Source organism: Propithecus coquereli, unplaced genomic scaffold (genome assembly GCF_000956105.1).
Source record: "Propithecus coquereli isolate 6110/MARCELLA unplaced genomic scaffold, Pcoq_1.0 Scaffold66, whole genome shotgun sequence".
NCBI classification, from domain to species: Eukaryota; Metazoa; Chordata; class Mammalia; order Primates; family Indriidae; genus Propithecus; species Propithecus coquereli.
In genome coordinates, this window is record NW_012152618.1 from 239,504 (window position 1) to 253,068 (window position 13,565).

The following is a 13,565-nucleotide window of genomic DNA, read 5'->3' on the forward strand; positions in this document are numbered from 1 at the left end:
GTGAGACAATTGGTATAAAAAGAGCAGCCATAGAAACAGCAGGCATGTCCAGTAACTAGAAACAAAAACTATTAATCTATCATGCTGCATACAGTGGAATTACTCAAGTAGATAACAATATTTTCACTGCATCCATTTTCTTCAATTGAAGTATATGCAATCTCAGTTTATATGTGTATATTTCTACCTGATATGTTTACTCATCGATTTTATAATAGTTGGGAAACAAATGGTCAATAATTCAGTGATTTCAGGTTTTTATTAGTCTCCCAAGCTTTAACTTGATCTTTACAATGGTAGAGAAAGACATAATCGTTCGGTAAAGTATACTAGCAGTATATTAACACAACAGAGAAAGGCACTGGCATTATTCTCCAGACAATGATAAAGCTACATTTTTTTCTAATAGAAAAATAATTTTAAGGCAATCTTTTACTAAGTACTTCCCTAAGTGTAGAATAGGTTGTTGGAGGAAATTAGATTGAAGAAGGAAGCAGCAGCTCGATCAAAGAAGGCATCCTACTGAGGCGCTTAGCCACATACTGATGAGCAATGGTAGAGTGGCATGGTGAACACTGTTCTGGTGGAAGACAGTCCTGCCAGGTGTGGTGGTGGGGAACGTTAGCAAGATTAAATGCAAGAATAAATGATTGACTTCTGTAAGAATCAAGTTTAGTGATGATAAGGGCCTGAAATAAGGCACTGTTAAAAGAATACAGAAGAGAGAGCACAATTAAGAACATTAAGATGGTACAACCATCAGGCCTTGCTACTTGGTTAGATGTGGGGGACAGGGAACAGAGAGTAAGCAACTAGAATTTCTAGCTTAGACGATTCATAAAAGGCTGAAATATGACACACAGATGCATCAATGGATCAGAGGGAAGAAAATTAAGGGGAGATCTTTGAGGTATATTTGGAGCATCTATGTGAAGAGAATACCAGATCAGTGAATCATTATCATAAACTTTTTCCTATTCTAACATTACCATTTATTGAATGTGTTCTATGCACTAGGCACTGTGCTAAGAACTTTACGTGTATAATCTCATTGAATCCTTCCAACAGCCCTACTGATATATGCATTTTTCACGTAAGGGGAATTAAGTGAGGTTCAATAACTTTCCAATGCACAAAGGAATTAAATGACAAATCCTGGACTTGAAATCATTAATTCTTTATTCTAAAATGGACCCTTAATCCCTACCATGTATAGTGATAAAGTGAAAATACAGCTCAATCTGCAGAATTCTACAAAAAACTATTGCTTTGCCAACGTTAGTCCCACAGGTGTACTGTTTGGGCTTTGCCATCCGTCTGCTCACAAGTGACTTAACAGAGGGTAATACTCTTATTTCACTTCATTAAGAACTCAAAAAGAAGTATTTCTGTAAATTTGGGAGGTTTATAAGGACTGGGATATGTTCATGCCCTCCTACGTCAACATTCTTGCCAAGTTGACATTGGTCCAGCATCTACAACATGGCCAAAAAAGGCAAGGCTTATGGCTTTGGGCCAATATTGATTTGAATAGAGACAAGGGGGCAGATTTGTGGGTTTTTCAACCATTTTTGAGAATAACAGAGGTTGTACAGCTTGGCTTCAGTGACTATCAGCTCAGGGCCAAAATATACCCATTCATAAAATAGAACTTGTTTCCCTACTTCTTGTGGTGAAAGCCCCTGGATTTCTGGCAGGCTCCTCAACCTGGCACTCAGTTGAATTGGTGCTGCCAGGATGAAAACTGCTACTGGCCTCTACCCCGGGCTTCATCTTTAAGTTCTAGAATCACTGGAGGCTAAATGGTGAGAAGAGGAAGGCTTCCAAACCGTATTAGCCCTGGGCCAGTCACGTCGACCTATGCCACGGCAACTCCCAATCTAGTTCTAGAAACATCCTGTGCAATTTGCCCTTAAGAATGGGGATTATATTTAATCACCTTACATCCTGCAAGTGATCGGTGTGGTGAGTCGGAGCATATGAAGTACTAAGCAGTGTCTGGCACACAGGGATTGTTCAATATATGACAGAAATTATTATCAGTTACAGTAGTATAGTTTAATAATAGCCATATGGGAGCTTGATAGACATGTGCCTAAGTGTTGAATTTGCCAGGCCATACTGACCTATTATTTATTTTAAAGATAAAGTTAAAAACATCGGTCTAAAATCAGGCATAATCTAATTCTGTTCATATGATCTCTATTATGCATAACATAAACGATTGATCTTTCAAAGGAAAATATTGACATCAACATTTTAAAAATTAAAGCTGTAATTCATTATACTTTAGAATGCATTTCTTTTTCCTTTATTTTATCCTCACAATAGAGTATGTATAGAAATTATTTAGGCATGGTTTTATGCTTACTGAACAGAACTGTTTCATGCATTTAGCATTTCTGGCAAGTAACTCAGTGCTGATGCCTGGTACACAGCTTAAAAAATGGAAGTAGTTACCTCTTCCCTGTGAAAGCAGATTTAGAAATCACTGACATTCCAACTCAACAGTATTTCTCACCTTACACGGAGGAAATAAGAAATAGAAAGCAGGGGATATTGAGCAAATTCATTAGTCTCTATTGACTCCAAGTGCTGATCTAGATGCAATACATGCTTCAACAAGGAATTGTACTTTAATCAAAACAAATTAATATAGTGATGACACAATCAACCAATCCTAGCTTGACCTTTATTTCCCTTTTAATTTTTTACATTCTCTAATCGATATATGCTCATATCTACCCTGGAATATGCTCAAACTTAAGACACCAAGATAAAAGAAATACGATATTCAATAAAGTACAATCATGTTTATGAATGTTCTTATAATAAATGCACAGCTCACCCAGGCAAGGAAAGAATTCGGTTCAATGATCATCATAAATGCTCCTCTTGAATATTACTAGCTCTAAATGAAATGTATTACTTGTATGAAGTTCCTCTTAATACCTTAAGATAAGAAGATTCTTAATTCCAATACATTGGTACTGCAGAGAATGCATTTGTTTTGCTCAGTGTGCTTAATGCATAATAATGCAATGAAGAAAAATTAAGACTAAAAGATGTTAAATAACAACCGAAGTCACAAATCCAGTGAGCAATGACATTAATACTAGAATCTAAGTCTTCAAAGTGTGTTATTTGTGTCCTTTTACTATTAAACTGCAAGAGGAAAAATTTTGTAAGCTGGTAAAAATAATACTATGGAGGGGTGGGAGACAAAAATAACATCTGTCCACGCAACTGAGTACACGTGAGTGAGTGGATGGTAACCTATGCCACTGGGCACTGAGAAACATGTATCAGGTTCTTTAGGTTTTGTTTGCTATCAGTCAACCTGACTGAAACAAAGATACATTTCACAAGCGTCGAAGAAAATTGGTTTCAGTCAATCCTTTTAGCATTTTCCGGGTGACTACATCTTTATAAATCACCTGACAAAATCAAGTAGTTACATTGCTGCACGGACTTTGGCTAGAACATTAAAGAAATTGAATGATTTATGGAGGAGAAGATCAAATAAGTTGCATTGTATCTAAATGCTTGTTCCTTGGACCAAAAGACGAATGTGAACTGGCAAATTAACTATTTTTCATTTTCTTCTGGGATTTCATGTTCTCTAATGCCGTTTGTCATTGGGATGAATTTTGCCTATTTTTAAGGTGCATCTTAAAAAATACTTCACTGTACTGCTAATCTTCCACGTCGGGTCTGTTTCCCTCAACTCATCTTCTGCAACATTTATATTGTTTTGTTTTGTTTGTATTTTTCTTCAATTGTTTCATGAGTGCATGTCTTGTGAAATCTATCTTTGTTTCCTGTGAAATGTATCTTTGTTTCAGTCAGGTTGACTCAATAGCTAACATAATACACCCGAGTGCATATAATCCCCAACTAGATTATATACTAATACTTAACACTTCTTTCCTATTTCCCATGCTGTAAAAAGATAAACCTATTGGTTATTGCATGATGAATTTTCAACTCAGGAGCCATTTCAATGACATGTTCTTCATTTGGACTGACAATATGTAAAAGGTATTTTTCAGTCCTTTTCAGTCTTTTAGGAGGGCGTTTCTCCTGTACTTCATTAAAATATAAACTTGCACTTTGATTTACTTTAAGCTTGAGACCTTGTATGCCCTATCAACGAAATGTGTTTATATCATGCATGAGACACATGTTCTTTATTATGTCTTAGAAGTCTAGAAACATTAATGATTGCTCAGTAGGTTTAATGTCATGCCTATGATTTAAACGTGTTTCATTCTACTTGACCCTGCCATACCTGGATTCCAATCTAACCAGCTCTACCTAAGCTGGGGGGGAAGGTGACTCCTATTGTAAGGTGAACTGGAGAAGGGCATTTCTTTTACATCTGTCAGGATCTCATCTTCTGTATTCAGCTCTCCCTCTACAGAGAATTTCACTCAAAGAATTAGATAAGTACTCTTCGGTTGTATCACTTTTAAGGAACTAAAACCCACTGGATTTTCTGAGAAATAAGTATCATTATGCTATACATAGTTTGGGCTTTTGACACATTTCCAATCCTTAAATTGAGCACTTCTTTGATTGGATCACTGGAATAAAATCATGGTTATTCAAAATTTTGCAAATCACAATTCTCATATTATAATAATTGATGGAGATATAAATATTTGTTCCTTTCAAATCAATTTCATTTGAGTGCAAATTAAGCAAAAATAAATTTAAAAATGCATCTTGCCTCTCAACAAAATACTCCCTGCCACAGTTGTTCAAACAAGGAATTTTTAATTCATGCAGGAAAAAAGTGCATTTAAATCAACATAAGGAGCTAACACTTGTTTTTATTTTAATTATGTTCAGGAGATGACCACTTTGCTCATACATGCAGAGACCTAACAATACTCATGATTTTCAACATGAATTATGGTTCTTAAGACTTTGTCTTCTCTTTAAATCATTCCTGCTAATGAATTGTATATTAAAATCTCCGGAGAATAACTTAACAGAAAATAGTAAAAAAGAAAAAAAAAAAACACATTCCCAAATCTTTACAGATAAAACCCCTTAAAGCTTGAGATTAAGCTTTTGAAAATAGCAGTAGCATTTAAAATACGTTTCCACTTAGTTTTTTGTTCATTTGCTAACTGTCTCCAGCGTGGAAAGGCGGGAGTTGAGTGCCATGAGAGCATCACCGTCTCATTTTAATAACCCAAGCTTCACTCGTAATACATCTTTTCATTCTTTTTTTTTTTTTTAACTGTTTGAGCTTTTCTTGAGGGGAGGACACTACTCTTTCTCTGATTAAATGGCAAAATCATTAAGTTGCCACTGGCTATAAGAACATGATGTGAACAGTATAAGCAAATAAAATAAGGCAAAGTTTTTAATTTTAGCAAAACCTATGCTCACATTCTATATATTCTGGATTATTCTCATGGAAACAACATACAATATCTCAAAATGTTGCTGCAATATGACTCATTAGTGTGTAGGATACTCGGCATGTTAAATCCTTTTCCCCGAACCATCGTGAGTAAAGATACAGGTAAAACACAGTTTGCAAGTCTTAGCTTTGCTCCTCCAACTTAATGCTATCGTACGTCTCCTGCAAGAGCATTTTTAGTGCCCAGTCCCTAGTTTGGTGCTTAAAAATCCTGCCGATCCTTGAGTTGGAATAAAGCTTTCGGAAGCAATTAACTGCTCTTGCCATCTCAGGTGCCAAACACACACACACAATGTCCTTTTATTTGTGGAAATACACATAGATCTATTCTGCGTGTGCTCAGACCACAACACAAATATCACCTCTTTCCCACAGGCAGCAGGAAGGATGTGGTTTGAAGGACACGGTTGCTTCATCTGAATGTTCAGTTGTTCAAAAGACTTCTTGTTTCTACGCTGAGTCTCTGCTCTACTAATTATGTTTAAGAAGATACAACCAGGCCATCTCCGAAATCCCACTTTCGTTTATCTAAAACTGGCATTCAAGTAGATCACGCATTTTTTCTTGGCCCTTTACCTTCAATGGACACATGCTGAAAGTGTGCTCATAATCAAAAGACATATCCGTGAGCTGAAGACCCAGTAATTCCTTACATATACAAGTCAGCCGCAACAATACAGTACTAGAACCGCCAGATGAAATGGTCAGAATTACCCGGTGGCTTGATAAAATCAGCTTACTTTGAGTCTAATCCAGGGATAAATATACAGAAAGCTCCAAGCAGTGGAAACTGTATAAACACTGTGGAACTGCCCCCTGAAACCGCAATACTGCCAGGAAAACAAATATTTGGTGAATTAGAGGGTGCTATCTTGGTTTTACCTGAATGCAAATGAGAGCTAAATAATCACAAGCTACTGTTTGGAATGGAAAAGTATAACACACAGAACAGGGGACTAATTCCACCACCACCAGCACCTCCACCCTCACAGAGCCCCCAGCTATATTCTCAGAACAAGCAAACCACCAAAGCTGATTTCTAATGTCACACACCCTGCATTTCCGGAGCCCACCCATGTCTTCGTTATTTCATGAACACTCAAGCTCTACTTGTGAACCCCTAATCTACAGCTTCGCATGCTTTAAGTTTCTCCTCTATTCTTAAGTCCCCCTTTTCCAGGGTGTTAATGAACAGATGATTTCTTTTTCCAGTCTAGCGTCTTGTACCTTCCTGGAGCCCTAACTAAACTCAGAATTTCTAAGCTTCTAAGTTTTTCAACTCTGCACATTCAAAGTCTTTTTTTGTGACTTACCGTAGAAAAAGATGTATTGTCAGTTACCAGTTGCTTCTTCAGCTTTGCATACAATGTCTATGTCCCTTTATGATTCCCCTGCAAAGTTACTGGTTTATGAGAATCTATAATTTAAGAAGAGAGCTTTGGCAACGGGGTAGGTAAATTGCTACTGGTGGTTCCTTCTGAATTACTCCCTTGTGCTTTCTCCACGTCTCACTTTTACTAATCAGTTTTCACTATGTGTGATCTATGACACTCCTTACAACTATGCAAACAAGCATCAAGAAAAAGAAGAATGGAAATTTGATGAAAATATTTTGTCAGTAACACTCAACTAGAAATACCACCTGGGAGAAAGTGTACACAACTCCATGTACCAGGTGGAATATTACTCCCAACCCAGAGAATTATATAAACGTCTGCATCTCCTTACCCAATTAGAAACAAATAGCTCTTGAAACGTCTGTGCCCGGGTCCTTCAGAAGTCTGTATCTAACTTTAAGATGCCAGGAAAATTTCACCTTGTGTCATGTTTCATGCTGAGAGGTTTGTGTAGCTCTTGTGTAAACCTTGGTCTCGGAGACACATTCCATGCTGAATTTATTTCAAATTCCAAACTGAGTTTATTCCATTTCACTCACTTAAAATTCCAGTTGTGATTGGAAAATATACACTTCATTTACCTTCTGTGCAGTGTTCAATGAACCGCTTGTCATGTTTCACCCTCGTGGGTTGCATTTCAGTCCTAAATGTGTTTGTGCATCAGTTGATTAGAGCTTTGCTATTATTTGTAAGGGATGTTATAACACACACTGTCATCTTTATTGGCATTTTTTGATACTGTAACATGAGGATTCTGGCAAAATAATATGGTGGTCGCTATTCTTTCCCTACACCTATACCATTTACTTGTCAGTAAACAAAATCATGTTTTCAATGAAGCAGAAATACAGAAAACTCAACTTTCCTATCCAGTTGCATCTATGCTACTCTCTATAAACTGACATGGCACAAAATGAGGTCACTTGATGAAGTGCTGTAGTAAAACAAATATTACTACCATTTAGCTAGAGCAGGACGTGCCACTTGAGGACATGGTCTTGAGGAATGTCAGTTCTAGAGGAGGAAGGATAAAACCCACATAAGGGAGCCAGCTCTTTTTTCAGTATGCATGAATTTCCTGGACAATGTTTAAGCCAGAAATGACAGGGAGGATAAAAAAGTAAGCCATACCGTAAAAAAGCAACCCCACCCCCAGATTTTTGCCACAAGAAGACTTTATCACATAGGTTAATGTCCAGATATGAAGAAATGTTAATTCCAATCCCCAACCAATTCATAACAATCAATAATCACATTAGTCATTATCTACTAACATAAACATTTTCCAATGGTGATGGAATTGTCCATTAAAAAACACTAATATTTCAATTTCTGCTAAAGAAATGGTCCCCATTTCCCTCCGCGGCACTGTTAAAGCACACCAAGGCTCTTGTTACTCAACAGGATCTGTTATATGCGTTCCTGGTACCAGCCTAAGAAAGTCAACACAACTGGTTGCTTTCAAGGCCAGTTTAACCACCCAAGGCTACTTCCTCTGCCAGGGTACAGTTTTAACACACCCATAAGCTGTATTCGGGATCCCAATCTTTTGCAGTTGAGAAATGAATCCAAAAATACTATCTGAGAAGCTCACATTTCAACTTGGATCTTATACTTGAACTTTTCCTTTTTTGGAAGATGTGTTCTTGGTACCTCTTCTCATGCAAAAACCAAAAGTGATTAAGATTACCTATGCTTTTCTGGCACTGAAGACATTTCAATTATTGTCCCTTAAAATGTCATCCCATCAGCATCTTCTAGAATACATAATCTTCAAATACACTTGTATGCATGGTTAAAATCAAAGCAAACTAATAAATCTAAACCAAGCCAAACACACACGCACATACAAATAACCCAAAACCTTCTTGCACATTCTTATCCTCAGAGAGAGCTACATTCTCCTCTCTACTGTAGCTGCATTTGGGCTCTTCCCTGCATCTTTCAATATTTTCTAAAGTGCAAGTTCTTCTCTTCTTCTCTCTCCTCCACCTTCCCCTCTTCCTCTTATTCTTTTAATCCCTCTATCTCAGGACCCACTTGTTAGTTTTCTTCATTACCAACTTGAAAATATTATTTCTTCACTCCCTGGAAAAAAAGGCTCTGTTCTGACACCCACACTGTTCAGCTATATACTCCATGTCTCCCTATGAATGGCTGACATCCCAGTGAAACCTTCTACATTTAACAAAAACTTTAGTACGTGGTTTAAAGTCTTAATATCCAACCCAAAATCCTGGATGACTTCAACGTCCTTTGGAATTATCACCCAACATCCTGCTTTATGGTGCCTTGATTATTCATTGTGATGGTCTTAATCTCCACTTGGTTTCAGCCAGTCACATTCACGGACACCCAAAACTCTACGACTACTGTACTTGCTCATTCTGTGATATTATTCTCTATCCAGCATCTTGTATCTTTTCAGCTCGCAACTTATTTTTACCACATCTGTTCTATTAGTACAACCTCATTTAGACCTCAAATCTCTCAAAAGTAACATTTTCTTTACTTCTAAAAGCTCCTTTTGGCTCTACTTCCTTCTCTCTTTTTAACCTAGATATCACAGCCTATCACTTGAAACATCCTCTTGGCAATATCCACTGCTCCCCTGAATTCTTGTCATCCCCGTGCCTTCAATATTTCAACCCATGACCAATGCAATCCTATACCTGTGCTGCTAAGTTCTGGATAAATCCACGTGACTCTGTAGATTGGTGCTGGTACAAAGCTGTGGTCTTCAGCATCACTGGGACCTCAACACTGTCCAACTTTCCTTTCACATCTCCTTTTCCTTAAAACTTTAACTATTCCTTCCAACCCAACATTGTGTACCAACCACCACTTCCTCACTCTCAGCAAAGCCCTCATGTCCTAATTTATAGGGAAAGTAGCCCATGAAGTGAGAATTCATTCAATTTCTTTTCTTCTCTATGAATTTATTCCAACCTAACTCTTTACCACCCAACTCAGCGGAAGAGGTGTCTTTTCTCTTATCCATCACTAATCCTTCCACCTTCATTCTGGATCCTATCTTCTCCCCCTTTATCTGCTCTGTTAGTTATCCCAATTCTCACACAAACCTTCAAACTGTCCCATTCCATTGGCTTCTATGCAGTGACGTGCTGGGGCTGGTAGCTGATTCTAGATATCGCTTCTCAAATCTGCATCCAGTAACATCACCTTGACACCCTCACTTTAGCCATGGTGGGAGTATTTACAACACAGTCATCTGCAAAATCTATATATCAGAGCTTTTATTAATATTACCCCTCAACCCCAACCTTTTTGTCAGAATACCACTGCCTGCTCAAAACAAAACAAAAACATTCACGAAAATTCTTGCATGTAGCCTTCTTCCTCTTTTAGTTATGTTGCCCTCTATTTTTACTTTTATGTTCTAACTACTCAAAAAACGCAGTGTGTACTCAGTCAATCATTTGCTCCTAACCAATCTAAATCCGCCTTCAATCCTTACCAGTTCCTCATTGAAGCTGATATTTCCGAGGTAATCAGTAACCTCCTAGTTGATAAATCGAATGGATACTTTTCAGGTTTTGCTAACTTAATCTGTGGTATTCGATTCTGGGGCCGCTCCCTTTTTATAATTCTGTCTTGCCCTGGCTTTAGGACATCATCATTTCCTGAATTTCCCCTTACCTCGCTGGTCATTTCTTCTGAGCGTCCATCTCAGGGACTTTTCACTTGCCCGCTCGTCTCTTAACAAGTTCTTCCCCGGTGTTCTCCCAGCGTTTTTCTCTTTCCCATGCATGCAATACCTTACACTTTGGGGGCTTACTCCATAGTCAATGGCTTAAACTATTGGCAAAATCTCGATGGCTCACAAAGCCCTCTCTCTCTCACACCTCTTCCATGTGTTGTAGTTACCTTCGCACAGCTGTCCATTCAGATGGCTCAAGACAGTAGGCATCTCAAACCCCAAACTCACCAAATTTCGCCTCCTTCCTTGTCACCTACCTCCCCCTCTCCCGCCACCCCCAGTTCTCCTGCCTTTCAATCTATTCTCCAAAAGTTGGCTGAGCTGATATTTTCCAAGTCCAATTCTAATCATTTCACTTCTGGCTTAAAACCCTTGAGTTTCTTCCTTACCTTTTGAGCACCTCTGCAGCCTCATTTCCTGCAAGGCTTTCCCTGCCTGCTGTGCTACCTGCTTGAGCAAATTCTGTCTTTTCTGTTCCCTCCCAGTCCTGTACACAGGCTCCCTTCTCCAGGGCCTTGGCACGAGCTGTCTCCTGCCTCTGCTCATCTCCTCATCTAGGTCATTCTGATTTATCTTTCTGATCTCAGCTCAACTGGAACTTCCACAGAAAAGCTTTCCCTGAGCATCCTTGGCCAGCTCAACTCCCCTGATTATGGGTCCTCAGAGCACTCTACACCTCCACCTCTTATTTAAAGCAATATGAGATACAGAGTCAGAGGTTCAGCTTTATGTTTGTAAAATTAGTAATATCTGTTTCTCCCTTTAGACACGGAGCTTCATGTGGGCCAACATTGTCCGTTCTTGCTCACCATTCCACACCCAGGAGCTTAAGTCATGCTAGCTATGCTTGTCCTGTGAATATTACTAAGTGAATGGATTGCAGATCCTGAAAATTCCCCAAAGCTCCAGAATTGGAAGGTGGGTAGAAGACTAGATTTCCTGTGGGCAAGCAGAAAGCAGTTCTAAGTCAGCAAACTAAGGCCTTGAAAGAGACATCTCCTGATTTTGTAAGCATTGCTGGTTAGCTGTATACAGATGAGTTACCTAAATGATACCAGAGAACTCTAAAGAGCAAGGCTTAAAACCTTGAAGAGATATATACATTTCTCTGGTTTTATGTATTGCCTTTCCTTCATAAAGAACATAATGGAACATCATCATTTATGTTTAAATAGGGTGACTACACAATTTATCACCCAAACTGGGGCATGTTTGTCAACGGAAGAGGGTGCTATTAATAATTATGCCAGGACGACATAGGTAAACTGCAGAGGTCTCTGGCAAACTGGGATACAGGGTCACTCTAGCTTTGGCTGACATACAGAACAAAATAGGTAAATGTGAAATTCTCTGGCCATAGAGAAATGTGAGGGGAGCTATAGAACAAGCAAACCCGTCATAGAGGAAAGTTTCATATAACATGGTGTCTGTGTTTGTGCAAATTGTGGAATAAATAATGCATCTTCAATAATGCAGAATGTATGATGAAATTATAGTTGCATTAATCATTGCACATTTTCTTTGGAGCTTGTTCCAAAGAAACAAGCTTTTATTGTATTCCCCACAACACACCTATCTTAGTTCCTCAAAAAGCCTTTATAGAGCAATGGGCCAGGCACAGTTGTGATGTGAAGGAAGAACAAGATGTGAACCATCCCTAGAGAATGTGCAGTTTAATAACAGGGCAAATAGTTTCACCCATATTTACAGATGAAGCAACTGGCACCTGGAACTCAGAAATGATTTGGCGCAGGCCGCACATACTGTCAATCGTGTGGCTGCAGCTCTAATTCAGATCCCTGACTTCTAGTTCAGAGTTCCGTTCCTTTTTCTAAGCTGCCTCCCAAAACGGAGATAACACACTTAAATGTATTTTATGCTCTTGTCTACCACTGAGCAGAAATGTCCATGAAGTACGTTTACACAATCTTTGCAGAAGCAGACTGTGCCCAGGCTCAGCGGGCAGTGTTTGTGTTGCCTGTGCGGACTTCCTTTTTAGGTACTGGCTTCTGGCCCTGGGACAAGGATTTGAAAGGGATTTAGAAGGCCAAACACATCTCCGATTGGCTTGTCATTGTATCATACCTATGTTTAAATCCTGGGTAATTAAAAGGCCAAAAATACGTCCTTTTACTTTATGGTCAAATTCCACTTCAGAGGAGTAATGAAATAGTCCAGATATTGTCAGCCTCCCCCCAGGGATAACAGACCATCTCTACTACACAAAATGTGGGTATTTGTTTATGATGAAATGTTTTATCTTATCACTAGAGGAATTCTCATTTATTAGTGCATTGAGGTTTACAAAATACAGTCTTTGCAAAATAGATTTATTACTATTCTCAGGTCCCTAAAGGAAATACTTTCTGAGATTGCAATTAGAGTGTTAGAGGAAATGTGTCATGCTTATATTCTTTTAAATGCTGGCAAGAGGCACTTATTAAAATGTACAGCATTTTCAGTAGTCAGAAATATCTCAATTTACAAAGACCTGTAGTTTCTCATTCATTCCAACTATACAGTTCTATTACTATAAGATCCTAATAATCAAACTCAAAGGTAAATTTTGATATTTTCAGTTTTCAAAAAATAACACTTCCCTCATTTTACAGAAATACTTCCTAAGTAAGAGATGACTTTCACATAATCTTTTCACCTTTTCTGACTTGAAGAGAATTATGTAAAGGACAAAAGGAAAATCAAAATAGCTCACAAATCAATTAAGTCATTCAAATCACAACCAAGGATAACTAAAATAGAAGACTTCTAAAGTTACCTGAAATTGATCGGGGACCAAGATAACTAAGACCATTATACTCAATAAAAGTATTTTTCAAACACCTACAAAATTATTGATCTGATGCTCATGACAAATTTGGATAAGATGTGTACCTGAGATGAAAAACAAATTTTCTTTTTGGGTAGATGGAGAGTTTTTCTTAAAGGGAAAGCTTTCTTTGTTGGGAACATTTCTGAATAAGCTTGCTAGGAGGATAGAATCTGAGCTCAT

At 38.2% G+C, this 13,565-nt stretch overlaps 1 protein-coding gene across 2 annotated transcripts in view; it reads right to left on the minus strand.

The window, feature by feature from the left end:
- Positions 1–13,565, minus strand: part of CHRM3 (cholinergic receptor, muscarinic 3) — a 305,806-nt gene that overhangs the window by 153,064 nt on the left and 139,177 nt on the right. The window contains exon 1 of one of the 2 annotated variants that reach the window (XM_012660183.1): positions 6,014–6,125. The exons of the other annotated variant lie outside the window; for it this stretch is intronic. The gene's annotated coding sequence lies outside the window, so the exon portion shown is untranslated. Of the gene's footprint in view, positions 1–6,013; positions 6,126–13,565 lie in introns of those variants that run through there. 2 annotated transcript variants of the gene reach the window in all.